The 26,778-nt window shown below is 43.9% G+C and overlaps 1 long non-coding RNA gene across 1 annotated transcript; it reads right to left on the reverse strand.

Moving 5' to 3' along the window:
• Window positions 1-2,520: 2,520 nt before the first annotated feature.
• Window positions 2,521-23,202, reverse strand: LOC311588438. Its single transcript, XR_014776202.1, has 3 exons — window positions 23,110-23,202; window positions 22,484-22,634; window positions 2,521-2,856 (listed from the first exon to the last, which is right to left on the reverse strand). It is a non-coding gene; the product is annotated as an uncharacterized lncRNA (long non-coding RNA).
• Window positions 23,203-26,778: the final 3,576 nt, after the last annotated feature.

Here is a 26,778-nt window from a genome sequence, read left to right on the forward strand (position 1 = left end):
CTTCATCCAGCACCTGATGGAAACAGATGCAAAGATCCTCAGCCCAACAATAGGCTGAGCTCCTGGGGGTCTTGTGGAAGAGTGGAAGGAAGGATAGAGAGAGAGCTGGAGGGTTCGAGGACACACAAGAAGACCTACAGAGTCGACTAGCTGGGGCCCCTGGCAGCTCACAGAGACTGAACCAACAACCAAAGAGTGTGGACCCCCTACATGTATGTAGCAGATGTACGTGCAGCCTGGTCAACATGTGGGTCCTCTAACAATGGGAGTAGGGGTTGTCTCTGACTCTGTTGTCAGCCTTTAGATCCCTTTCCTCTAGATGAGCTACCTTGTCAGGCCTCAGTGGGAGAGGATGTGCTTTGTCCTGCTTCTACTTGGGATGTCCGGGTGGTTTTGTACCCCTTGGGGCCCTCTCTTTCTCTAAGGAGAAGGAGAAGGTGGGGACAGGGGAAGGGGGCATGTAGGTAGGACTGGGAGGAGAGGAGGGAGGGAGCTGGAATCAGGCTGTAAAGTGATTAAATAAAGGAACAAACCAAAACAATAGTTTTCTAACAGGAGCCTGAGAACGAACCAGCAGTATTCATCCATGGTTTCTGCTTCAGGTTCATAATGGAGTTTCTGCCCTGGCCTCCCTCAGTGACCGATTGCAACCTGTAAATTGAAACAACCCCTTCCTCCCCATTGCCCCTAAAGATATGGAAATCTGCGAAATGGACTAAATCAACATGTCTATGTTCCCTCTCAGACTCCCCAAAACACATATAAACATCTGCACATCAAATGCGATCCTTTCCTTAACCGCACTCCATGAAGTGAGTCTCCAGTATGCATGTGATGAAGCACTTTTGGAAAGGCTTCGGAACAGCTTGTCCTGCATCGAGACTCACACAACAGGGCCTTGTCCGCTGCTGAATTGCTCTTTGCTCTGAGGCTGTAAGAAACCACGGTAATTTGGACACACTGTGGTTGGTTGGTATGTTTGAGGTTGACACCAGGTACTATCCAAAAAATAAAAGTCCCCCATGTCCTAGGTGGTCCAACGATGTATGCTTAAACGAGGGTTCAGTCAGAAGTGAGCTTGGAAAAGTGTCCTTTCTCACTGCTCTGCAAAGAGAGCCAAGTCTGCATCCACGAGAAAGCTTGAGAGCTTCTTTCACAGGTCACGTGTGTTCCAATACCATTTGCTTAGCTCCGAGAAGGACAGGGCGAAGCCCAGGGGTCCCGCGCCATCTCTGTTCAGGGATGCTAATGGTGCGGCCAGGAAGGGGATCTGTTTTACACCGCTGGAGCCCTTGTGTTCCGTGCAGTTAACAGAATACACAGGGCAGTAACAGAGAAGAGCCGGGGGTCTCCAGGGCTATCAAACAGTAGACTTCGCGAACTTCACAAAGCATGTGGCCTGTGCGTATGGGAGGACCAACAGGCTTTGCTAATGGATGAGGCGAAGGACAAAAAAAAACGGCAGATGGAGCGCTGTGTACAGAGCACAGCTGCGTGAAGAACCTTGCTCCCTCTGTAGAGAATTTCCAGAACCCTGGGGAATTACTATGGAAACATACATGGAAAGGTGAGGGAGAGGCCCCAGGCAGGGCTAATGAGAAAGATATGGCTGTGTTTGCTGGATCACTCCCTCTTTATCATTTGAGACCAAAAGTTTGCAAAACGGGGAGTAACAAATGTAGTTCAGGTTGTACTGTGCAAACGCCTCTTGGCAATCCTGAGTTGACCCTCCAGATCAGCTGCCCATGCCTGATGTGCCCCCTTGCTCCTGGGGACGGTGTCCTCTGCGGTCAGCACCCACGGGCTCCCTTTCAGTTGATTTCAGGTGACAGACATTGGCGGGAACCCAGAAAGTCAGAGAGAGGACAAGGAAGGCCCTTGATAGCTGTTTAATAGAGTGAGGAGAAAGGAGAAGTGACGAGGAGGCCGGGAAACAACATGGGAATGAGAGGGAGAGAAGAGAGGAAACGCAAGGAGAAAGAAGGAGGGAGGGGCCGGAGAAAGTAAAGAGAGGAGAGAGGAGAAAACATGGGAGGACCCGTGAGACTAGAGGAGAGGAGAAGAGGGGAGAGATTTTTGTTAGGTAATTGCGTGTTGAAGATGTGGATCCTGGAAGGTCTGATTTCTGTAGGACCAGCTACTAAAGATTCAGAAAACAGCCAGCAGTACACTTGCATACACACAGGCAAGACGCGCATGCATACAATAAGTAAATCTAAAAGCTGAATATTAACCACACTCATAAATTCTTTTTTTTTTTTTTTTTTTTTTTTTTTTTTTTTTTTGGTTTTTCGAGACAGAGTCTCTCTGTGTAGCCTTGGCTGTCCTGGACTCACTTTGTAGACCAGGCTGGCCTCGAACTCACTTTGTAGACCAGGCTGGCCTCGAACTCACAGTGATCCGCCTGCCTCTGCCTCCCGAGTGCTGGGATTAAAGGCGTGCACCACCACGCCCGGCATAAATTCTTTAATTGGGTAGATCAATTCAGGGTTCGAGGGAAATCTGGCTCCCATGCCTAGCCAAGCTGGCACACAGTGCTCATCCCTTGGCATTCGTCTCACACCTGAACCCCCTTCCTCCCTGCCCACACACTGGGTGGGGCCTGCCCTGCTCCAGGGTTCTTCTGTCAGGCTCAGGCCCGGAAGCAGGCCCCTGTACTGTGCCCATCTTTTGTTTCTTTCAGCCCTGGCCATGTATTAGTCTTTTGGTCTACCTCTCGCCAATTATTGGACTTAAGAGTTTTAGTTCTTTCCTCTCAGCAAGTCTGTGGTACCTCAGAGCGGATCACCTGAAAGGTGGGGAGGCACTGTGATGTCAATTCTTTGGTGTTCCCGTGGCTTGTCCATAATCTGTGTGCTAATATATATAATAAATAATCAAAACCACGAGATTAATAAATGGAAACATTTCCTCCTACCTGTAAGAAAACTGACTTAAAAAGTTTAACTTGATGGGCCAGTTAAAGGTGCAGGCTGGAAAGGCTGACAACTTGAGTTCAGTCCCTAGAACTCATATGGTGGAAAGAGGCTCTCTCTTTAGTCGGCTCCCTGCTAAAGGTTCTCTGTGGCTTCTAGGTCAGTGGTTCTCAAAGGAAACATGTTGCACAGAGATGGACGTTCCAAAGGGGAAAAATAATAAATCTAAAAATTAAATGAGTGTGGGGAGAAGGAAATTAATTTTCTTGCTTCTTGCATGAGCATGAGGATTTAAGTTTGAATCCCCAGCACCCATATAAAAAGCTGGGTGTGGATGTGTGCTCTTGCAATCATAACAGTACCGGAGAGCCGGCAACAGGAGGACCCCTGGAGCTCACAGTCCAGCTTGGCCTGCTGAATTGGTAAGTTCCACAATGTATGAGACCCTGGCTGAAAATAAAAGGTGGAAAGCAATAAAAAAAACTCACCTGGCATTAACCTCTGGACCACACATACAACCCCCTAGTACATGCATACAAATGTGTACACACACACACACACACACACACACACACACACACACACACACTTTGATTTTTCTTTTAAGATTTATTTATTTTTCATGTGAATGAGTGTTTTGCCTGTACTAGTATGTATGTATGTATGTATGTATGTATGTATGTATGCATGTATGTACATGTACTCTGTGTGTGCCTGGTGAGGGCGGATGATAGAATACAGCTTTGGAGTCCCTGGAACTGGAGTTGTGGACAGTTGTGAATTGCCATTTGGGTTCTGGGCACATAATCTGTGTTCTCTGTAAGACCAGCAAGTGCTTTTAACCACTGAGCCATCTTTGCGGCCCTAAGTAGATTTCTCGATATTGCTGCTAATATATAAAACTCCATACAAGAAGTACTCAACCCAGAAACAGTTGCCCTGACCCAGCCCTAGGCAAGAACATGTCAGTGACTTGAATAAAATCACATGCGTATCAGGTTGTAGGGAGTTAAAGGTTTGTGTGTAAGGGGCACATGATGGCTGGAGAAAATGAAGGCTTGCAGGAGGCTCTGTATCCTGAATGGATGAGTTGGAGGAGATACTGCAAGGTATGGCCCCACATACAGGTCCTGTTTCTCAATGGGTTCAAGCACGTGGAAACAGGGCACGGTGCGCAGAAGTCGCTAGGAGACAACATTTAAAAATTGGATGTAGCTGGGCGGTGGTGGCACACGCCTTTAATCCTAGCACTTGGGAGGCAGAGGCAGGCAGATCGCTGTGAGTTCGAGGCCAGCCTGGTCTACAAAGTGAGTCTAGGACAGCCAAGGCTACACAGAGAGACCCTGTCTCGAAAAACCAAAATAAATAAATAAATAAATAAATAAATATAAAAATAAAAACTGGATGTGGTCAGTGGTGGAAGGAGAGGCAGGAGGAAGCTTTCTGTCCCACGTCTGCACACCTGTGCAGGAAGCTGCGCCTTTCAAAGTGTTCTTTGCACTGTTTGGAAAGCTGGGCTGCATGGGCTACATGCTTCCACCTCAGAGAGTTGTTTATCCCAAATGAGACACTCACACCATCAAGGATATGACTCATCTTCTAGAGATGATTTTTTCTCCCCTCTTCTCAAAAAGATAAATAATAATATGCAGGATTTAAGTGTTTATTTACAATAACTTAATATTATTAAAATTAATATCTTGACATAAGAATAATTTTCATTGTTTTACTCATTGTAATCAATACAATATTGATTGAGCATCTAATAATATCAATAATAATAATAATAATAATAATAATAATAATAATAATAGTGAACATATATAGAGTTAGGTGTCTGTCCTTGGTCTCAGAACATATTAGCCCATTTAAGAACAATTACAGCCCTGTAAGCAAGGTTGCAATATTATCTCTAATTTACAGATGAGGAAACTGAGTCACAGTGACATCAAGAGGAATGTCCCAAACCTGGACAATTTGTGTTTGGATTGCCACTTTCAATGGTCATACCGACTACTTGCTTCATGCAAAAAAAAAAAAAAAAAAGCAGGCTTAGAAGTGACTATCTGTTAGGCAGGATGCCTACAACTGATGGTATTTTTAGGGATATGTTTTAGTTAGGGTGACTATTGCTGCAGTGAAATACCATGACCAAAAAACACCTTGAAGAGAGAAAAGGTGGTATTGCAGCTAGGCTTCGGAGATAACTGGTACTTGTTCATCCTTTATTTTGCTTACACTTCCACTTCACTCACAGTCCAACATTGATGGAAGTCAAGTCAGGCATTCAAGGCAGAACCAGGAGGCACGAGCTGATGCAGAAGCCAAGGAGGGGTGCTGCTCACTGGCTTGCTCCTTATAGATTGCCCAGCCTGCTTTCTTATAGAACTCAGGATAACCAGCCCAGGGGTGACCCCACCCACAATGGGCTGGACCCCTCCCTCCATCAATCATCAATCAAGAAAATGCCCCACAGGCTCGCCTACAGCCCAGTCTTATGGAGATATTTTCTTCAAACGAGATTCCCTCCTCTCAGATGACTCTAGCTTATGTCGAGTTGACGTAACAAGTAGCCAGCACAGGGACTTATGAAAATATTTAATTTCTTTTAAATATAGGAGAAAAATAAAATTGTGAAATTTGCACTAAAATGAATGAAGCTGGAAGTCATTTATGTGAAGTGAAGTGAACCATATTATAAAGATAAACTCCACATGTTTTCTCTCATATGTGGATCCCAGAGTTTAATGTGTATCTGCGTCTGTGTCTGAATGTAAGTCATGAAACTAGAAAGGGGACCATGAAAGAGGAAGAAGAGATCTTAAGTGAGGGTGGGTATGTAATGGAACACATGCGACATGAAGGCAGAAGCGGGCAGGACAGGAGGAAGGAAGAGAACCACCAGAAGAGAGAGAAGGCCAGTGACTAACAAAGCATATGTGAAAATTCCAAAGTGAAATCCATTATTTTGCATAACTGACTTAAAATAATAAACCTGGCGTGGAGGAAAATATTTTTCTTTTTCTTATTTCAAGAAAAAGCAAAGCAAAGCAAACAAACAAACAAACAGAAAACCAGTCTCTAGTATGGTGAAAGAGAAAGAGCCCTAGAGGCCAGGATGTGCCAAGGCAGCAGTATCTGAGGGGGTTTCACAACGTATTTCTTGGAAGAGGTAATATTGCAACTAGGCTTCAGGGGCAGCTGGAACTCGCTCATCCCTTGAGGTGGCAGCAAGGGAAGGAAGGGATGGCAAGGACATTTCAGAGACAGACACAATTACTGTCAACATCGGCGAGCAGGAAGACGGAAAAACGAACCCAGCATGTATGGGAGAGATGAGTGGAGTAGGGCAGGGTTGCTAGCTCACTTGCTGGCAGGGTCCAGTCTCTAGACAGCAGTGGGGAAAGCACCTTGAGTTAGGGCAGGAATGCAGGACCTAGTTAGTGCCACGGTGCAGGGCATACAGTCTTGCCTAGAAACATAACGACTCTACGGCGAGCCACACAGAGGCTTGGATGTAGAAGACGTCTGACATGCGTGTCAGGGAACTAACGTTTGCCCTGGGCTGGTAAGTGTGAAGGGTGGCTGCTCTGCTGCAACACAGAAATAAGACATTTCTGAGAAATGGAAGTTTGCAGGCAAGGAAGGCACCTTTCTTGGAGGGAATTTGATCTGCTAGGTGGTAGAACATTCCAGAAGCAGAATTTGCAGGTATAAAGGGCTCTAGTGTATCTAACTGAAAATGTGAAATGTTCAGAGGCAAGTATACTCAAAGGATTAGAGAAGATGAGGTTCTTTATAGTGCAGGCTTTTTAAAAAGCCTCTTTCAGTTTTGCTCAGTTGTTCAGTTTAACAGACATGCACTTGCTGAGATCCAATGAATACTCACAGCAAATCATTTTGAAAGAAATTTTTTTTTGTGTGACAATAATATATCTTGTTGATGCAAAGGTATGAAAGGCCCCTGCCTCAGTCCCATGCCTCCAAAATCCCACACTTTGAAGCACTGTCCTTGAACCCTCTTTTAGTCTCGGATTCAGACAGGAACCTACTTGAACTCAGCTTTCTTTTCTCTAGGAAGTGCTCTCTGCTCCTTACCCATGCATGTGAGGTTGACCAGATGCCCCTAGGAAATGCAGCTCCTGTAGCCAGACTCAGTTCAAGTATGGTAGCATTAGCCTAGGGAGATGGTACTCAAACATGAAGATGTGAGTTCAGCTTCTACACTCACTTATAAATTCTGGCACGACAGCTGTAATCTCAGCTCTGGGGAGGCAGAGGCAGGAGGATACAGGGGCTTGCTTGATAGTCAGTCTAGCCAAAGCTATAAGCTCCAGGTTTAGGGAGAGGCTGTCTGAAAAAGCAAGATGGAAAGCAATTGAGAAAGACACCTAATGTGTCAACCTCTACCATTCTCGTGTATATAAACATGGGCATGCACACATGCACATACACACACACACACACACGCACACGCACACGCACAAAGAGGAGTGAATGGGATTGATCTTAGGTTCCTTCTTTCATCTAAAATATACTTCAGATAGTTTATATAAAAATATTTTCCCCTTCACAAGGGCCCACCCCTAGATGAAGAGTATAAGTAATTGAAATTCTCCCACCTAAACTGGCAATGCTCCCCTAAGGGCCATAGAGTAACTAACGAAACCCTCAAATCTAGGCCTGTGAAGCTCTCTTTCACATTGTTGACCATGGGAATCCAAGAGATTTCCAAACATTATTGGCTGTTGCTGTTGCCCTTGGTTATCTCCCAGCTTGAAGGTAAGTCCCTTTTGATGAAGCCACATGCACTCAGATAAGACCCAAGGGATCTCACCTGGATCTGACCTGAAAGCTTCCTCTCTGAAGTTTGGCTTTTATGGTACTAGAAGGCGTCACAGAAGCTTCTAAAGGAAGGAAACCAATCAATAATGTTACCCCGCTATGATGCCTATGAACCACAATGACAAACAGCGTTGCAGGATTTCTCTAGAGTTGTAATAGTGGCACTCATATCTGTGCAGTAACCAACAGATTTCTAATTGGACTTAGGCCCCATTCAATAAGAAGGAAATCGTGTATATGAACATGGGCACACACACACTGGTGCTGGAGACCTAGCCAGTTACCTGGGGTGACTGAGGTCATGAATCTTGGAAGAGAACCTAGTACCATTACTGTACCAAGCCAACATTCTAAATATTTATCCTTATTCCCACAGATGAGTGTAGCTCTCACTCCTCATCAAAGAAACTTCTCTTTGCTACAGATGGAGACCATTACAGAAGAATCCCAATTGATCAAAGTGCATTGAACAAGTGATTGTGGAGTGTCCAGCTCCAACTGAGACATCTACAGCATGCCTCCTGCACCCGAGACTCAAAGAATGATGAGAAAGAAGGTACAGAAGGATTGTAAAAGCCAGAGAACAGGAAGTCTGCTGTGAGAGTGTGTCTCCTAGAAATGACAGGGAAGCTACCCTCACGAAGTCTCAATAACACCTAAATACAACTTGAAGATGGATAACACCAGCAGACATGCTAACACGATGGGAGGAAGGCTCATGAGACATCAACAGTAGACAATTACAAGCACCTATGGAATGCCAAGAACAGAAAAGTAGCCTTCCCCAGGGAGAGTCTTCCGGTTGATTATTCAACACCAAATTGTCAGCCTTGAAATCGTATACATACTAGTAACATCCTACAGATTAAATGGGTCGTATTTAGGAAGATAAAAATAAATAACAACAATTAAAGAAAAAGGCCAAGAATAAAACTCAGGTGGATCCCTATGAGTTCCAGGCTAGCCAGAGCTACATAATATGGACACCCTGTCTCAAAAAAACAAAACTAATCCCTTGAAAGAAAGAATTTAGTGAGTTTTTCATCCATGTGTTACAAAGCAAAAGAAAGAAAAACTTTACTATGAGTTCTTAGGAATGAACACTTACTAGTTAGATCTCAGCCAGACTTTGCTGATTGTGATAGAAAATAATTGTTAATGTACACAGGGATGGAAGCTTTTGAATTGAATCATAAATGCTTATTTATAATTTATCTTTTTAGCTGAAATATACATTAAAAACCAAGTATTCAATGCATAGATCAAGGGATAGGATTGAAAACCCAAAACTGGTCCTGGGCGTGGTGGCGCACTCCTTTAATCCTAGCACTCCGGAGGCAGAGGCAGGCGGATTGCTGTGAGTTCGAGGCTAATACAGAGAGATCCTGTCTCAAAAAACCAAAAAGAACGTCCCCTCCCCCCCAAAAAAAGAAAGAAAAAAAAAAAGAAAAAAAATGAATGGATCCATTCACAACCAGTTGATTTTTGACAAGGGAACAGAACAATCCAATGTGGGGAAGGGATGTTTTCAACAGTTGAGACAACTGGCTACACCCATTCAAAGACCTGAACTGAATCTCTGTCATATACACCATGAAAGTGAACTTCAAATAGATCAAGGACCAAAATGTGAGCTACAATGCTAAAACTTTCAGCAGAAAACATATATACTGATCTTTGCAGTTTTGAAGTAGGTGATAGTGTTTTAAATGCTACTAAAAGTAAGATCAACTAAAGAAAAAACAATGAATGAATTGGAATTTATCAAAGTAAAAAAAAAATGAGGCTGGATGTGGGGTGCACACCTTAATTCCAGCATTTAGGAGGCTGAGGCAGGAGGATAACCACAAGTTAAAAGCCATATAACAAACAGTAGTATGATGACCCGGGCTAGATGGCAAGACCCTGTCTCAAAAAATGTTTGTGAAAATTTTTAAGAAAGAATGTGGCTGGAGAGATGGCTCAGAGGTTAAGAGCACTAGTTCCTCTTTTAAGGGATCCAGATTCAGTCCCCAGGGCCCACATGGCAGCTCACAACCATCTCAAAGTCCAGTTTCAGGAGACCCAGTGCCTTCTCCTGGCCTCTGACACATTTGCAATGCATAGACACACATGCAAACAAATGCTTATACACGTAAAATAAAATAAATTTTAAAATGTTTGTGCTTTAAAGGCCACTGTGTAGGAAGTGAAAAGCTAAACAAACCATAGGACAGCATAAACCATACCTGAGAAGACCTAGTATCCAGACTAGAAACTACATAAAAAACTCTAGCTACTCAATAGTAGGAAGACAGTGTTGAATGAATATTTAATATTTAACATTGAGTTATTATTTTAGTAGTATCAGCAGTTATTCTTTAACCAGCTTTTTCCCCCAAGTAACCACACAGAGAGACCAGGATCTATTTAATCAGCCTACAGCACAATGCTGCACAGTAATTACTCCATCCTAAACCTCCGTGCTAGTGTAGTTTCCTCCCACTCAGATTCTTCACTCTGTTTCTCCTCCCCTCACTCTGTCAGGATGTCCCACCCTATTCTCTGTGATTGCACAACATTGGCTAGTTGGCTTTTATTGACAACACAGAGAACAAACGGCGACATGTTTACACAAACTTGAAACTGGAGATATTTAGAATAAACATCGCAAAGCAATATCTGGATTGATCCAGAGGGTGGGGGTACAGAAACCAGCATTTGAATGAATGAGGGTAAACTGTACACAGTCCACAAGATCATGATGCCAACAAGACAGCTCAATGAATAGTTAGACAAAGAATTTGGGTAGATTCTACCACAGAAGCTAAACAAATTTCCAAGCATATGATATGCTTCTTGAGGTTTTTGTGATTAGAGAAATGTACATCAAAAAGTCACAGTGAGATACCACTGATGATCATCAAGATGATTGTAATCAAAGAGACAGATAATAACAAATGCTGATATGGATTTGGAGAAACTGCAATGAACCCTCATACATTGCTGGGGAGGGGTTATAAAAAGTTGCAGCCATTTTGCAAAAAGTGTGTGTGGCAGTTCCTTAAATGATCAAACATTTAGTTAGTGGATGGTCTAGCAATGCTTCTCATATGAAACTACATGAAAATAAACACCCAAAAACATTGGACGGAAATATTCAAATTATAACCATTCTTAATAGGTCCAAAGTAGAAATGACCCAAATAGCCATCAATTGATTAAGAGGTGAAAAATGTGTGGCATATCCATTCAAGGGAACATTATTTGGCCATGAAGAGAAATGAAGTACAGATACACATCACTATAACACAGATAAATTTTAATATAACATAAAAAATGAGAAACTTTTGTATCATTTCACTAATGTGATATGTCCAGAAAAACCACAGACTTAGTGGTTACTGGTCATTAGAGGCTGAGAATGGGAGGGAGTTAGCGAGTGACTACTAATGAATGTGTGTTTCTTTTGAGAGCAAGAAACATACTGTAAGATTAGGTAGTGACAACAGTGGCATAACTTTGTGAGTACAGTAAAAACCACTAAAACAATACCTTAATAAAATATAAATAGCACTAGAATAAACCAAATTGATCCAAAACTTTGAATCAAAGACTGACTTTATTTTCTCTTCTCTTTAAAAATTAACTTTTTTTTTTTTTTAAATGTCATTTGTGTTTGGTCAAATGTCTGTGTAAGGAGTTGAATCCACCAGAATTTGAGTTGCAGAAGACAGTGGGGGTGAGCTGTCATGTGTGTGCTGGGAATTGAATCCGGGCCCTCGGGAAGAACAGCCAGTGCTCTTACAAGCACTGAGCCATCTCTCCAGCCCTGAATGCTATTTTTAAGAAGTCCATTTCATCAAATTACTTTTTGCTAAAGCAGAGATGTTTGTGCTGACCCTAATTTAAATGTGTTTTTACAATAGTATAATGTTTATCTTGTCCTTTAAATGTAGCCTGCTTTACATTATATGCAACATGTTATTATTTTATTTGTTTTTTTATTTCTATTAAATTTTTAGACAGGATCTCATGTAGCCCAGGCTGGCCACAAATTTACTGTGTAGCTGAGAATGACCTTGAATTTCTGAGATCATTGCATCAATGTCTTACTAACCGAGAGAAAAAAATCTTGGAGAGATTGACATCAGCAGGGGTTAGTGACATACTAGATTTTATCTCATAAAGCCTGAGATAATATATGTATATAATAAAAATAAATGAGATTGTCTCTATTAGAAATTTTATATGCACAATTTATTAATTTGTCACTCAATTTAATTCATCCTGTGCTGACAACTTAGTAAGTTTCCAGTCTGTGTTTCCACATAGGAGGGTCACACCTCACATACCATGCACTAAAATAAAATCCTTTGAGAAGAATGACGTTATAGTTTTCCTCAGCCATGTTGCTGACTGCTAGCCAGGCCCTGACATCCTTTTCCAATTCAGCTTCAACCACAGACGTCGTCGTCTGGACTGATGTCTGGTTTCTTTCACCAGCTTGCCCCGGAAAAAGACAGTGGTGTCCCTGTAGTCTGTGGTCTGCCTCCTCAAATGTTTGCCTGTCCTTGTTATCCAGAACAGTCTCCAAGTGTAGCCTGCCTCACAGCACTGAGTCTGCAAAAGGGCAGGGTACGCCCTTGAAAGTGACAAAGCAAAATAGAACCATCTGTCTAGCCAGGCTTGGAAAATACTGCGGCCAGGTTGCTCTGTCCCACAACTCTGAAAGCCTGCTAGGAAAACTTTTATACAATACTCAAAAGTCTGGAGCAAAGCTTGTTCTGCCTGCTTCCTGGGTATTCTGAAGGGAAAGCATGATCTTGTATGAATGGCCACAGCCTTGTGGCCCATAAGCAAGATGAGTTTTTGTTTTGTTTTGTTTTATTTTGTTTTGTTTTGTTTTTGTCAGGGTGCTATTGCAGGAAGTATGTCCAGAGAACTCCCATTAAAATTCTACCTGTTTGGCTGGACAGACGGCTCAGCAGCTAAGAGCACTGGCTGTTCTTCCAGAAGACCTGAGTTTCATCCCTAGAACCTTCATGTTAGTTCACAACTGCCTGTAAGTCCAATCAGTCCCAGGGAATCCAAGGGCAGCTGGCACCCACATGGTCCATAGACACCCATGCAGACAAAACACTCACACACATAAAAGTAAAATAATATAAAATAGATACGAAATTAAAAAGAAATCCGTATCTGTTCCCTATGCCTGGCAAGTCCCTCGTGACTTTGGTCTTTGCTGTGCCCATCTCACAGACTGAGGCAATGGGAAGAAACCGCTGTGTGGCTAAGGCAGGAGAACGTGTTGGAAAACAGCGCAGTGCTTGGGGCTTAGTAGGTCTTCAGTGAATGCTCTGTGTGTTGGAAGTCAGAGGTATCAGCTCTGAAATGGATTCTCATTACGCATGCCGTAAGCAATGAGTAAACAGCCATGAGTAAACAGCTACATAGCCGTCCTCTTAGAATGAAATGTGGATTTTATACACAAGGTGTTTGTTTAAGCATTGGACTCCCTGAAGGCAGAATCTGAGAGAAGACTAGTGTGCATATGTTTATCTGCCAGATGACGCAGGGGAAAGTGGCTGAGATAAGGATGTATTATCTGGTCACCACTATGGCCTGGACCCCTTCCCTCATCCCACGGTCTTTCAAGAGATGTGTGGGAGTACTTCGAAGGCTGAGATGCGGGAGAATTTTCTCACTGTTTCCCATCCTGCCCTGGGCAAAGTTTTCTTACTGAATAGATGGTGTCTACCAGCTGATTCAGGAAAGCCAGGGAGAGAATGTGACTGATCAGGCTTGGAAAGGAACCAAGAGAAGGTCAGCCAGGACCACTTAAGGGTTTGCAGTGCGGAATTAAATGCAAACTGAAAAGGTCAGGCTCTTTGTCTATAAATGATTAAGAATTTTAAGGCAGCACAAACAGAAGGCTAGTCTAAGCATGGGATGCCTTAAATGAGGAGTCGCAGGCTCTGAGAAGGCATCCCTGACTCCAGCTCTGGGCTGAAATTCAAAGCAAGGCCAAGGACCATAAATGTCAAACACAGGTGGAGATGTGCCCGGCATGGGAGGATGAACTGGAATGTGTCTGTGCCCATCAGGACGATCTCATTCCCTTCCTGCAGTGATTGGCTGGAGTTAGTCATCCTTTAGTTGGTAAGATGTAACTGGGCAGCCTAGTCAAGGATGCTACGGGCATAGAGGCAAGCCATGTTAAGGTTTTTTGCTTCCTTCCCTCTCATGCTGCCCTGTGAGGACATGAAGGTGGGGACTATTCTGTAGCCATGAGCCATCACTGCCACACTGGGGACAGTGACATGGGAAGGAAGGAAGAGCTGGGAACCTTGAAGATTCTGCTAAACTGCTGCTTTACTCCTGAAAGCACGACTTGTATCACCAAAGACCAATGCCTGTTTTAAGAGTAGAGTCACCAGCAACTAGAAACATCCTTATCATATGCAAGCCCCCTCTCATTGGTACAGTCCTATGCTCCTTATCGTATGCAAGGCCCCCTCTCATTGGTACAGTCCTATGCTCCTTATCGTATGCAAGGCCCCCTCTCATTGGTACAGTCCTATGCCCTTTGAGGCACAGCGCTCATGTCTATCTGTAGACCTGCTTTGATTAGGCCAGGGAAGACACAAGTTAAAGAGGCAAATTTTCGGTGTCATTGACTGAGCAAATGAAAGCCACATTAGATTCACCGTGGCTCTCTGTATAATCTCTGTCCTTTGCCGCTTGCTACCCTCCAGCTCTTCACTGAGAGGAGTGGTACGGAAGGGAATGACGATCGGTTGGTTCCCTCTGCCCACCAGGGAATTATCTAAGATGCAACTGGATTTTATTGTGCAAGACTGAATCATTTAAGGTCTGTAGAGGATACTGGTCCATTGCTTGCCCCAAATCCCCTCTGTCTGGCCGAGGACACTGCCTGACTTTAAGAAACTTTTTGGCCTCCTGTGTGTAGCCTTGGTGAAACCAATTCAGAGCCATGGAGCCAGGTTCTTCTTGGCAAAGGTTTGGGCACTAAGCCAGAGGCCAATTAAACTCTCTCTCTCTCTCCAGGAAGCATTAATCCCAATGGCAGAGCTCTGAATGCACCATCCATTCTTGATAATATAGACTCTGCTTTGTCCTTGATCCTGAAGGTCAAACTCAAGAGTCTGTGATCTAGCCCTCCCCCCCTTTTTTTGGTAGTTTTTTAAGACAGGGTTTCTCTGTGTAGCCTTGGCCATCCTGGACTCACTTTGTAGACCAGGCTGGCCTCGACCTCACAGTGATCTGCCTGCCTCTGCCTCCTGAGTGCTGGGATTAAAGGCGTGCACCACCACGCCCAGCATAGCCCAGTTCTTACTACACAGACACATATTCACACACAACATGCATGTATACTCACACACATGCATACATGTATGAGCACATTCAGACACATGCATGCATGTACATGTATATATACTAACACAGGCACACACTCGCACATATACAAACATGTACACATGTACACACATGCAGAGCATGCACACATACATACAAGCACATACCTGCACACACATATGCTCTCATACCTGTTACCCACAATTTCATTGTATGCCACCAAAGAATCAAAGGTCAAACTTTAAATCTGAAATTTAAAGAAAACTGCAAGGGTTGGTTTATAATCATCTCTCTTCACTTCCTGTACACTCTCATGTTGATGAAGGCTGCAGCAGGACACTGATTGCAAACCTGGCCCCAATTGCCCAAACTTCCCTTTGCAATGTGACTTTTAATCCCCACCCACAAAAAATTGGAATATATTTTTCCACCCCTTGGAAAATGAGCCAGGCTTGGGATATGCTGTGTATGAACATATATAACTATGTGTGTGTTTATGACCATATATGTATCCAAGCTGCTTCAAGTCTCTCTCTCAGTATCCTGTGACTGCCATGTGATGAAACACATGCTAGCCTGCTGAAGAATGAGAGACACGGAAGAGAACTGAGTCACTCCAACCATCCCAGCTCGGCTCTAAACTTATGAGCCCAACCCTAGACCCCACAGTTAATAGAACCATACAGCGGACTGATAAACTCTCAAGCATTTATATAGTCATTATTCTAAGCCTGTTGAGTTTGGAGTCATTTGTTACACAGCAGTAGCTAACAGCCCGTAAGATCCAACAGGCACTCATGGCCAGCCAGTTATCTTGTTAGGAATTCATCACATACTCTGCATGAATGTATGATTTCCTCTTGGAATTTTTGTGGTACTCCCCCAAAGCTGCTTATGTATTTGTTTGTTTCAGAAGTAATGCGGCTCATCTCTACCTGCACGTATCAGGAAAGACGAGGCTTTAAATGATTTTTCTGTCTAAATGGCCACTGGAAACTGCACCTAATACAAGGACATTTGTTCTTTCTGTCAGTAGTTGAGCCATGAGCTAACCCATGTTGAAAGAGGTCACTGTGGACTTTAAGCCAGGACTGTTCTGACTGTGTTTACTGTACTGCCTACCCTGGGTCTGATAACATTCAATCAGTTATGTATGTCTGCCAGAGCAAGTCTGGTGGTTCTCTTCAAGACCAGAATAATCTTACATTTATGAGTCAAGCCAAAACACTTCCCTCACCCAATATACTCAGAAATCTTGAGTCAGTTCTGGGATTACTTGGAAAACTGTATGAATAACTATATATAAAAAGGGGTCTGTTAGACACAGCATGGCTCAGTGGAGCCATTCATGTCACACACTAGGACAAAGTTGACTAATGGGTGTGCTTGATTTTTTTTTTTCCTTCTAGGTTTAAAAACACACTTTGAAAAAGCCATCCTTAAATCTCCTATATAAGACTAGTAGTTTCTATGGTGCATACAATATTTAACCATCATTTTTTGTACAAACATTTCTAATAAAATATAAGTTTTGAATGTCATTTAATAGCTTGAGTAGTGATTTGGGAGGGTCCAGAAAATATTCTTAGCTGCTTGTTTGAATCATAAATTGCCTCAGACAGAATGAAAATCCACTTGTGAAACAGGTTCCCCCCCCAAAAAACAAAACAAAACAAAAACAACAACAAAAAAAACCCAAAAACAAAACCCCACAAAACCATATATTCTGCCAGTGCTTCAGGTTATAATGCTAAACAGACACACTGTTTCTTGATAAGTCTGTTTGATCTTATTGATAGCTTGATATAACAATATTTCTGAAATCTACAGAAAAATAAAATGACCCATCAAGTTGCTTAAGGTTGACGTTTGACCCTGTCAATCTATTGTTAACAAAGCCTGTCACTCAAGGTGATGGAAGGTGTTAAGTTACTCACACATCTCTAAGATAAGATACTTCTAGCAAACAAAATGATTCTGTTTTTCCATTTCCATCCATAGTATTTCAAGAGCTCCAGACAGAGCTCCATGCCAGTTTATCTACGGCTACTACAAATCATAAGACAGCCTTTACAGAATAAGGTATCTCCGTGTCGGGCTCACGGTGGAGTGGGAAAAGGCCCACAATGACGCAACTGTCGTGGCAGCAGTGCATTCTAGTTTTCTGACCTTGTCCTGCAGTTGGATGCTTCTCTAGTCGTAAACCTAAATAGCGCACATTGGCACTAACTGGAGCCAGTTGCTCCATCTGTGCTTTCAGTCCACATTGAGCAACCATCTAGCAAAACCAGGGATTTTTTTTCACCATGCAGCAAGGAGCAGGTGAATATTACAGTTCCTAAGGGCAACTGTAGTTAAGTCCGGTTAAATCTCTTCCAGTGTAAATACAGCTCACCCTAATTACAGAATTCAGCTTTCCAATATCAAATACCACATCTCTCTTACTTCCTGCAGCTGATGTTGGCTCATTATTTTATCCTTCAGATTAGAAATGGTGGATGCCAGGAGCCTTGGTCACCTGGTCAGTGTGTCCTGTCTTTTCTGCCTGGTCATATTTCATCCTCAAGCCTGTGTCTTTAAGGCTCACTGCTGAGGTCTGACAAGAAGGAAAAAGAAATGAACTTCCCAGCTCTTCTTGAAAGGGATGTCACTAAAATAGCTTCTAAGACAGCAGCTCTCAACCTGTGGGTTGGGACCCTTTTTAGGGCCAAATGATCCTTTCACAGGGGTCATATATTAAATATTTACATTACAATTCACGTGAACAGCAACATTACAGTTACTAAAGTTATGAAGTAGCAATGAAATAATCTTACTGTTGGGGGTCACCACAGGCGAGGAATTGTATTAAAGGATTGAAGCATCAGTAAGGTTGAGGACCAGTACTTTAAGAGGCTTGAAATTTCAAGGAAAGCTGGAAAAGTCACAATGAGGAAATCAGTCATTAAGAAAACAGCAGCAAGGGCCAGTGTGCTGGCTCGGCAGTTCCCAGTGCCTGCTGCCTCGCCTGACTACCCGACTTCCATCCCAGCCTGATGACCCGACTTCCATCCCAGCCTGATGACCCGACTTCCATCCCAGCCTCATGACCCGACTTCCATCCCAGCCTGATGACCCAACTTCCATCCCAGCCTGATGACCCGACTTCCATCCCAGCCTCATGACCCGACTTCCATCCCAGCCTCATGACCCGACTTCCATCCCAGCCTGATGACCTGACTTCCATCCCAGCCTGATGACCCGACTTCCATCCCAGCCTGATGACCCGACTTCCATCCCAGCCTGATGACCTGACTTCCATCCCAGCCTCATGACCCGACTTCCATCCCAGCCTGATGACCTGACTTCCATCCCAGCCTGATGACCTGACTTCCATCCCAGCCTGATGACCCGACTTCCATCCCAGCCTGATGACTCGACTTCCATCCCAGCCTGATGACCTGACTTCCATCCCAGCCTGATGACCCGACTTCCATCCCAGCCTGATGACCTGACTTCCATCCCAGCCTGATGACCCGACTTCCATCCCAGCCTGATGACCTGACTTCCATCCCAGCCTGATGACCCGACTTCCATCCCAGCCTGATGACCCGACTTCCATCCCAGCCTCATGACCCAACTTCCATCCCAGCCTGATGACCCAACCTCCATCCCAGCCTGATGACCCGACTTCCATCCCAGCCTCATGACCCGACTTCCATCCCAGCCTCATGACCCAACCTCCATCCCAGCCTCATGACCCAACTTCCATCCCAGCCTGATGACCTGACTTCCATCCCAGCCTGATGACCCGACTTCCATCCCAGCCTGATGACTCGACTTCCATCCCAGCCTGATGACCTGACTTCCATCCCAGCCTGATGACCCGACTTCCATCCCAGCCTGATGACCCGACTTCCATCCCAGCCTGATGACCTGACTTCCATCCCAGCCTGATGACCTGACTTCCATCCCAGCCTGATGACCCGACTTCCATCCCAGCCTGATGACTCGACTTCCATCCCAGCCTGATGACCTGACTTCCATCCCAGCCTGATGACCCGACTTCCATCCCAGCCTCATGACCCGACTTCCATCCCAGCCTGATGACCCGACTTCCATCCCAGCCTGATGACCTGACTTCCATCCCAGCCTGATGACCTGACTTCCATCCCAGCCTGATGACCTGACTTCCATACCCACGGCCCTCACTGCAGAAAACTGACTCCTTGCATGTTTCCTCAGACCCGGACATGTGCACCATGGCACATATGTGTACTCCTATTTGTTCTCTCTTTCTGTCTATTTCTCACAAAATAATAAAATGAAACTTTTAAAAAATTAAAAAGAAAAAGAATACAGCAATAAATCTAAATGAAAAAATGCATTATTGAAAGTTCTGAGCATAAAACAAACTGCAACCAACACTTCAGAAAACATTAACAGGAGAGCTGGGGAGGAGGGTGGTGGGTGGAGAATTCTTTACTACTTGAACAGAAATTTAGACGCCTGAATGTCAACATTTAAATTTGCTTTAAATGTTCAAAGGAAACACACACACACATAAAACAATGAAAGAGGAATATACGTACATGTGTGCGCGCGCGCGCGCGCGCGCGTGTGTGTGTGTGTGTGTGTGTGTGTGTGTGTGTGTAATAATATAAGAAACACAACAAAAATCAGGACAAGGAGGAAAAGGTACCAGTAAATCCAGCCCTGGAAACATGTTGGGGCCAGCGACAGGCTGGAAAGAGGTGACTGCAAGCCTGAGCTGCCCTAGGCCATGAGTCACCTTTGACTGGAGCACCTCTGGGTCAACAGAAGGTGTGGCCTCACCACCATGTGCTTGCTTAGCTTGACTTCTTCCTTCTGAGCATCCCTTTCTATGATGTATTAAATTTTCTGTTTTAAAACTTCCAGCAGACATGGGGCTGGAGAGATGGCTCAGAGGTTAAGAACAACGCCTGTTCTTCCAGAAGTACTGAGTTCAATTCCCAGCAACTACATGGTAGCTCACAACCATCTGTAATGGGATCTGGTGCCCTCTTCTGGTGTGCAGGCATACATGTGGGCAAAACACTGTATACTTAATTAAAAAAAACACACACACATTCCAGCATACAAATTAAAAGAAATCAAAAGGACATTTGTTGCCTTGTGAGGCTCTCTGTCTCACTGCATTGCCTTCAACATCATGATTTTGTGGGCCATGAGGCCTTCACTAGAAAAAAAATATCAGAAAGACATGAATGATATCAGTGTAGCAGTTTGCCTCCTTGGATCCAGTTCCTACTAGAACCATGCATAAAGATGTATTTTGAGCTCCAGTTTTCCAAGTTGCTTGACATATAAACCTCAGATTAGCACTTGTAGAGTGATGTGGTTCTATTTAGAATGCCATTAACTCAGCAACTGGGCACTACCTATCATCAATTGTCCTGCTGGGATTTCTCACATATCCATTCATCAGTTTGCAAAGTGTATCAGCTAGCTATTGCTGTGTAACAAATTACCACATGGTTTGGAACTTAAAAACTTTTATTGTCATAAATAGCTGGCAGCCTCAGCCCATGAAATATACTCATGAAGTACTATAATGGCTCTCACAGCTAATACCTACTAAGTTCTTTCTAGATCCCAGCTGCATTCTTTACACTATTTTTTTTTAATTTTTTTCCTCCTTTATTAATTTATTCTTGTTACATCTCAATGGTTATCCCATCCCTTGTATCCTCCCATTCTTCCCTCCCTCCCAATTTCCCCTTATTCCCCTCCCCTATGACTGTTCCTGAGGGGGATTACCTCCCCCTCTATATGATCATACTATTCAGCTATTAAAAACAAGGAATTCCCGAAATTTGTGGATAAGTGGATTGAGCTAGAAATGATCATAATGAGTCAGTTAACCCAGAAGCAGAAAGACTCAAATAGTATATACTCACTTATATCTGCATATTAGCCCAATGGGCATGTCCCACGAAAGCCTTCACTTACCAGGAAACTGCGACAGAGGAGAGGACATTCTAGTGGGACTCTAGATGAGAGAAGCATGGGAGAAAGGCAAAGCAGAAGGATCCAGAGGGTCCTAGAAGCCTACAAGTAGAACATTATGATAGGCAGATTTGGGCTCAGGGGTCCCGCTCAAACTAAGGCACCAGCCAAGGACAATACAGGCGATAAACCTTAAGCCCCTACCCAGATCTAGCCAATGGACAGAACACTCTCCACAGTAGAGTGGAGAGTGGGATATTACTTTCTCACGTACTCTGGTGCCTCACCTTTGACCATGTCCCCTGGACGGGGAGACCTGATGGCACTCAGAGGAAGGACAGCAGGTTACCAAGAAGAGACTTGATACCCTTTACACTATTTTTGTTTAGTCATTATTTAAAAAAAAAACAGATTGAAGTACAATTCAATGTATACATTTGTACATTACTGTTCAATGATCAGAATTTCTGTTTAGGGTAATGGAAGTTTTGGAAGTCATGGCATGGCTTTAACAACCTTGGATATTTAATTGATGCCACCAAACTGTACACTTAAAAATGATTTGAAGGCTAAGGAGATGACTCCATGGACAAAGACTCTTGCCATGCAAGCAAAAGGATCACAAAGTGAATCACCAGAACCCATGTAAAAGCTGGGCATGGATTACAAGTGTGTGTACACAGCAGGGGTGGGGTGGGGGGAGCGGGGGTGGGGTGGGGGGGAGCAGAGGTGGGGGTGGGGGGGAGCAGGGGTGGGGTGCGGTGGGAGATAACAAAGTAACCATGTCTCAAACAAGGTAGAAGTTAAGGAACAAAACCCAAGGTTTTCCTGTGACCTCCACATGTCCACCATAGTGTGCCCACTACACACACACACACACACACACACACACACACACACACACAAGAAATGGTTTCAATGGTGAATTATTGTATGTTATATATGAGCATGGATGTCTGTGTGTGTGTGCACACGTGTGTGGTAGTTGTCCCTGTGTGTGCCTGCAGAGGTCAAAGCTCGATGTTGGGATGTCTTTCTTGATCACTCTCTACCTTATATTTTGAGGCAGGGCCTCTTATAGAACCTGGAGCTCATGCTTTCAGCTAGACTGGTTGTCCAATGAACTCCAGGTGTCCTCCTGCCTCCAGCCACCCCACCAGTTGGAGTTACACATGTTCAGGGGCATGCCTAACGTTTTACATGAGTGCTGAGAATTAGAACTTGGGTTCTCACGCTCATGTGTAAGCACTTTACCCACTGCCTTGACTTCCCAGACTCCATCAATGGGAAAGTATCGAGTAATCATATTTTACTATAATAAGAAAAGAGGGAAAAAAAAACCAAACCGAGAGATGATATTCTTACAAAAGGGAAACTGAGTTAAAACAGCCTACCTTTACTCATGTCTGAACTTACTGGAGGACACAGTTTGAGATCGTTGGTTCAGGGGTAAGCAGGGAGCAAGGGCGCCAGCCACAGGTTTCTGTCTAGTGTTCCATGCAGGGTCGGGCAAGTCCAGAGCTTACGTTTCAGCCCTTCCATTTTCTGTGTCAAAAGAACCAAATAATATTAGCGTTCTCCAGCATTTTACCAAGTACTCAACAAGGTCAAATGTTCTGACTAGTGGCCTGCTCTACCCTGCACGGCATTATCACACCAAATAACACATGATATTACTTAAAACAGCATGGGGCTGGTGCTTTTAGCTGGATGAAAAGAGACAATCCCGACATCGTGGCTGATGTCTTAGTCCTTTGTTTTGTTTTCAGTGCGGGGGGAGGGGGGGGCGACTAAACCCGGGTATATGCGCATGCTTCTCAAACGGGCTCTGTATTGCTCAGCTGACCACTTCTTACCCTTAGTAGGCAGAATTCATGATTTTGAATCGTGTCCTGCAAGTATTCAGCTGATCTAAATCTTGAAGCCACTTATTTTATCCCATTAACTTAAGGTCTCTATTGCTGTGACGAAACACCATGACCAAAAGGCAAGTAAGGGAGAAAAGGTTTACTGGACTTACGGTGCCACGTCACTGTTCACCACTGTTTATAACCAAAGGAAATCAGGACTGGAGCTCATGCAGGGCAGGAATCTGAAGGCAGAGGCCACGGAGGGATGCTGTTTACTGGCTTGCTCAGCCGGCTTTCTTAATGAACCCAAGGATGGCCCCACCCACAGTGGGCTGGGCCCTCTCCCATCAATCACTAATTAAGAAAATGCCTTACAACCTGATCTTACCGAGGCATTTTCTCAATTAAGGTTCCCTCCTTTCAGATAACTGTAGGTGACTTAAAACTATACAGAATCCCCTTGTCATAAACCTTTTCTTACCCCCTTGCTGGACGTGGGTACATGACTGCAGTTCTAGCACACGGGAACCCAGATCAAAGGACTACCACATGTTCCAAGACAGACTGGGTCACAGAGAGTACACCAGGGCAGCCTGGGCTACAGCGGGACAACATGCCTAAAAACAAAGCGTCCTTTTCAGAAAAAGTTCTGTAGCCTCAGGTAGGCGATGTAATTGGTATTTCACATTCATAGATGAAGACAGAGGAACGCCCTCATTAACATCTGAGCCTCAAAGGCATGACTTTGATTCGCATTTAGCTTGTGTGTGAAATCAGTTGTTCCCTTGTCCTGGTTAGATTTTTGTCAACTTGACACAACCTAGTGGTATTTGGGAAGAGGAACCTCAATTGAGCAAATGCTTCCATCAGATTGCCTATAGGCAAGCCTGTGAGAGAATTTTCTTTTCTTTTCTTTTTTTCTTTGAACTGAGTTGTTTATTTAGTACATTAAAAAATTAAAATCAGTGTATTCTACAGTTTAGTGCTCATAAATACTAAATGTATTAGCAGTTAACTATAAACTCTTTTTCTTCATAATTTATTTTTTGATTTTTTTTTCTGAGACAGGGTTTCTCAGTGTAGCCTTGGCTATCCTGGACTCACTTTGTAGACCAGGCTGGCCTCAAACTCACAGCAATTCACCTGCCTCTACTTCCCAGTGCTGGGATTAAAGGTGTGTGCCACCATGCCTGACCAGAATTTGTTTTTAAATTATTTATTTATTTTCTTTTTTATTGATATTTAAATTTTTTACATATACATTCATATTATTATACATATACAAAAGAGAGAATTTTTTTGATTAATGACTGAAGTGAGAGAGCCCAGGCTATTTTTGGTGGTGCCATTACTGGGAAGATCATCCTGGGTTGTGCAAGAAAGCAGGCTGAGCAAGCCATGGGGAGCTAGCCATTAAGCAGCATCCCTCCTGCATCACTTCCTGCCTCCTGATTCCTGTCCCGACTTCCCTTTACAGTGTCCCGACTTCCCTTTACAGTGCTCATCAGTCATAAATGGAGATACACTTAATCCTCCCTAACTTGTTTTTGGTCCTGGTGCTTACTTATCACAGCAACAGAAAGCAGATTAAAAGGCCCCTCTTTTTTTCTGCGGTAACAAGGAGAAGAGCGTCCCTGACATACGCTAAGCACGCAAAATTACAGCCGAAATCAAACCTGGGATGTGTGCCATTTATCCAGTCTAGCTTTCTTGTCTAGTTTGACTGAGACAAGAGCCTGAGGACAATTAGATAATAATAAAACAAATCTGCTCCCGAGAGCCTGTTTTGCAGGCTCTAGATCCCTGCGATGTGCAATGTGCTCCTTAGGCTTGTCTGTAAAGGAGAGCACTGGGGCCCATTCCTTCCTTTCCTCTTAAACTCTCTAGCCAGGGTCCCCTCTAGGCCAGCTGGAGGGTGCAAGTGGTCTTTCTGTGACCTCTGCTTTGCTCCTAGCCCCACAGAAGCTCTAGCCTACTGCCACTCATGCATGTCTCCCTGTGGCATGGTTGCCAGTTGTCCTATCCTAGCAGTTTGTTGTCTTTGTGTGGCAGGGCTATGTCTCAGCACCTGGCTCAGCGGATATTTGCTAAGAGGATGAATTGGGTCCCATATGCATGCTTCCACCTACCACTTCCAGCCTCCTCACTTGGCCTGCGTCACCTCTCCCAGGCTCAGTGTTCACAGCCTGAGTCCAGCACAGCATTTCTTAGGCAAGCTTTTCTAACTGCTTAACCTCTGGTAACCACCTTCCTCCTCTGGTGACTGTCGCCACTTGTCCCTTTTTCATTATTCTCTGTATTAATGGTTATCAAAAGGTAACAGAGCCGGGCGTGGTGGCGCACGCCTTTAATCCCAGCACTCGGGAGGCAGAGGCAGGCGGATCGCTGTGAGTTCAAGGCCAGCCTGGTCTACAAAGTGAGCCTAGGACAGCCAAGGCTATGCAGAGAGACCCTGTCTCAAAAAAACCAAAAACACAAAAACCCAAAACAACAACAACAACAAACAAAACAAAAAAACAAACCAAAACAAAGGTAACAGAACTTTTTTAGAACACAATGTCCTCTCTGGGTAGATGCACCTTAAAGCAGGACACATGCCTTTTGGGGAGAGAACTAATCCCAGCCCTTGGTCATCTGTTAGCTGGGTGCTCTTGGGCAGTGAACCATTTTCACAGCAAAGAAGGAAGTCCTGGTACAGCATCTACAGAACCAGGCCCCTCTGGGACAGGGACTTCCTCTGACCTTCTCCAAGCCAGCCTTACAGACAGCTTCCACATTTTGATTAGTTTCACGTACAGCCTGTTTTGCCTTGCCAACCTTTTCTCCCTCCCATCCTCCTTTGTGCATGATAACCATTGTTGACATTGGTTACTCAACGTTTTTCTACGTAGCCCGGCCTGGCTTCAAGCTCTCGCCATGGCTGGAATTATAGGCACACCACACACCCAGTTTAATTCTTTGATTATTGCTAATAATTAGATTTCTGATTAAGTGAGATAATTACAAGAACTCTATTACCTGGAAAACCAATAAAATTATTGGGAAATTATTATCCTTAACAACTTTATTGAGTTTTCTTCTTTTACTAGAAAGTTCACCTTCTACTGTACCCAGTGCAGTCAGTGGACTTAGTATACCCCCAGAGCCGTGGAACCATCAGACAATTTTAAAATACTTTCTATCCCAAAAAGAAACCTTAAACATTTCTTATTCTATTCCTGGGAGACCCTACCAAGTACTAAACTTCCTGGATGTTTGTGTATGAACTGGTCTACGCTGAGTATTCATATAAATAGAGCCATACAGCATATGGTAAGCTCAAGATTATAACATACTGTCCAGGTATGGTGATCAACATGCTGTAATCTGATTAATCAGGAGGATTGTCAGAGGTCAGCTTGGGAAACAGTGAGAATGTGTTTCAAACACACACACACACACACACACACACACACACACACACACACACACACACACACACACACACACACGCCCCGCCTCCACACACACGTTGAAGTTAAAGTTCGAAGTCAAAGTCAAAGTCAGTTAATTTCTGAACTCTTATGTTAAACATGGGATGATTACTGAGACTTTGCAAATTCAGAAATATCTGTATTATTTCTCTATCTTCTGATGTCCAAGCAGGTCCCACCTAATTAGTGGTAGTTGCTTCCTATTGGAGGATCAACATGCCTGATGGTAGCCTGTAATTTCTTCACCGGTTTCACCAAAAATGCTCCTAGCTGGAAGCTCTAAGGAATTCTCGTACAAGGTTAAGGCCATCTGATTATTATTTCACTGTAATTGATTTGAAGAACTTTATAATGTTATCCTTGTAC

The sequence above is a fragment of the Acomys minous genome (assembly GCF_964271855.1).
Source record: "Acomys minous genome assembly, chromosome: 2".
Taxonomy (NCBI): Eukaryota; Metazoa; Chordata; class Mammalia; order Rodentia; family Muridae; genus Acomys; species Acomys minous.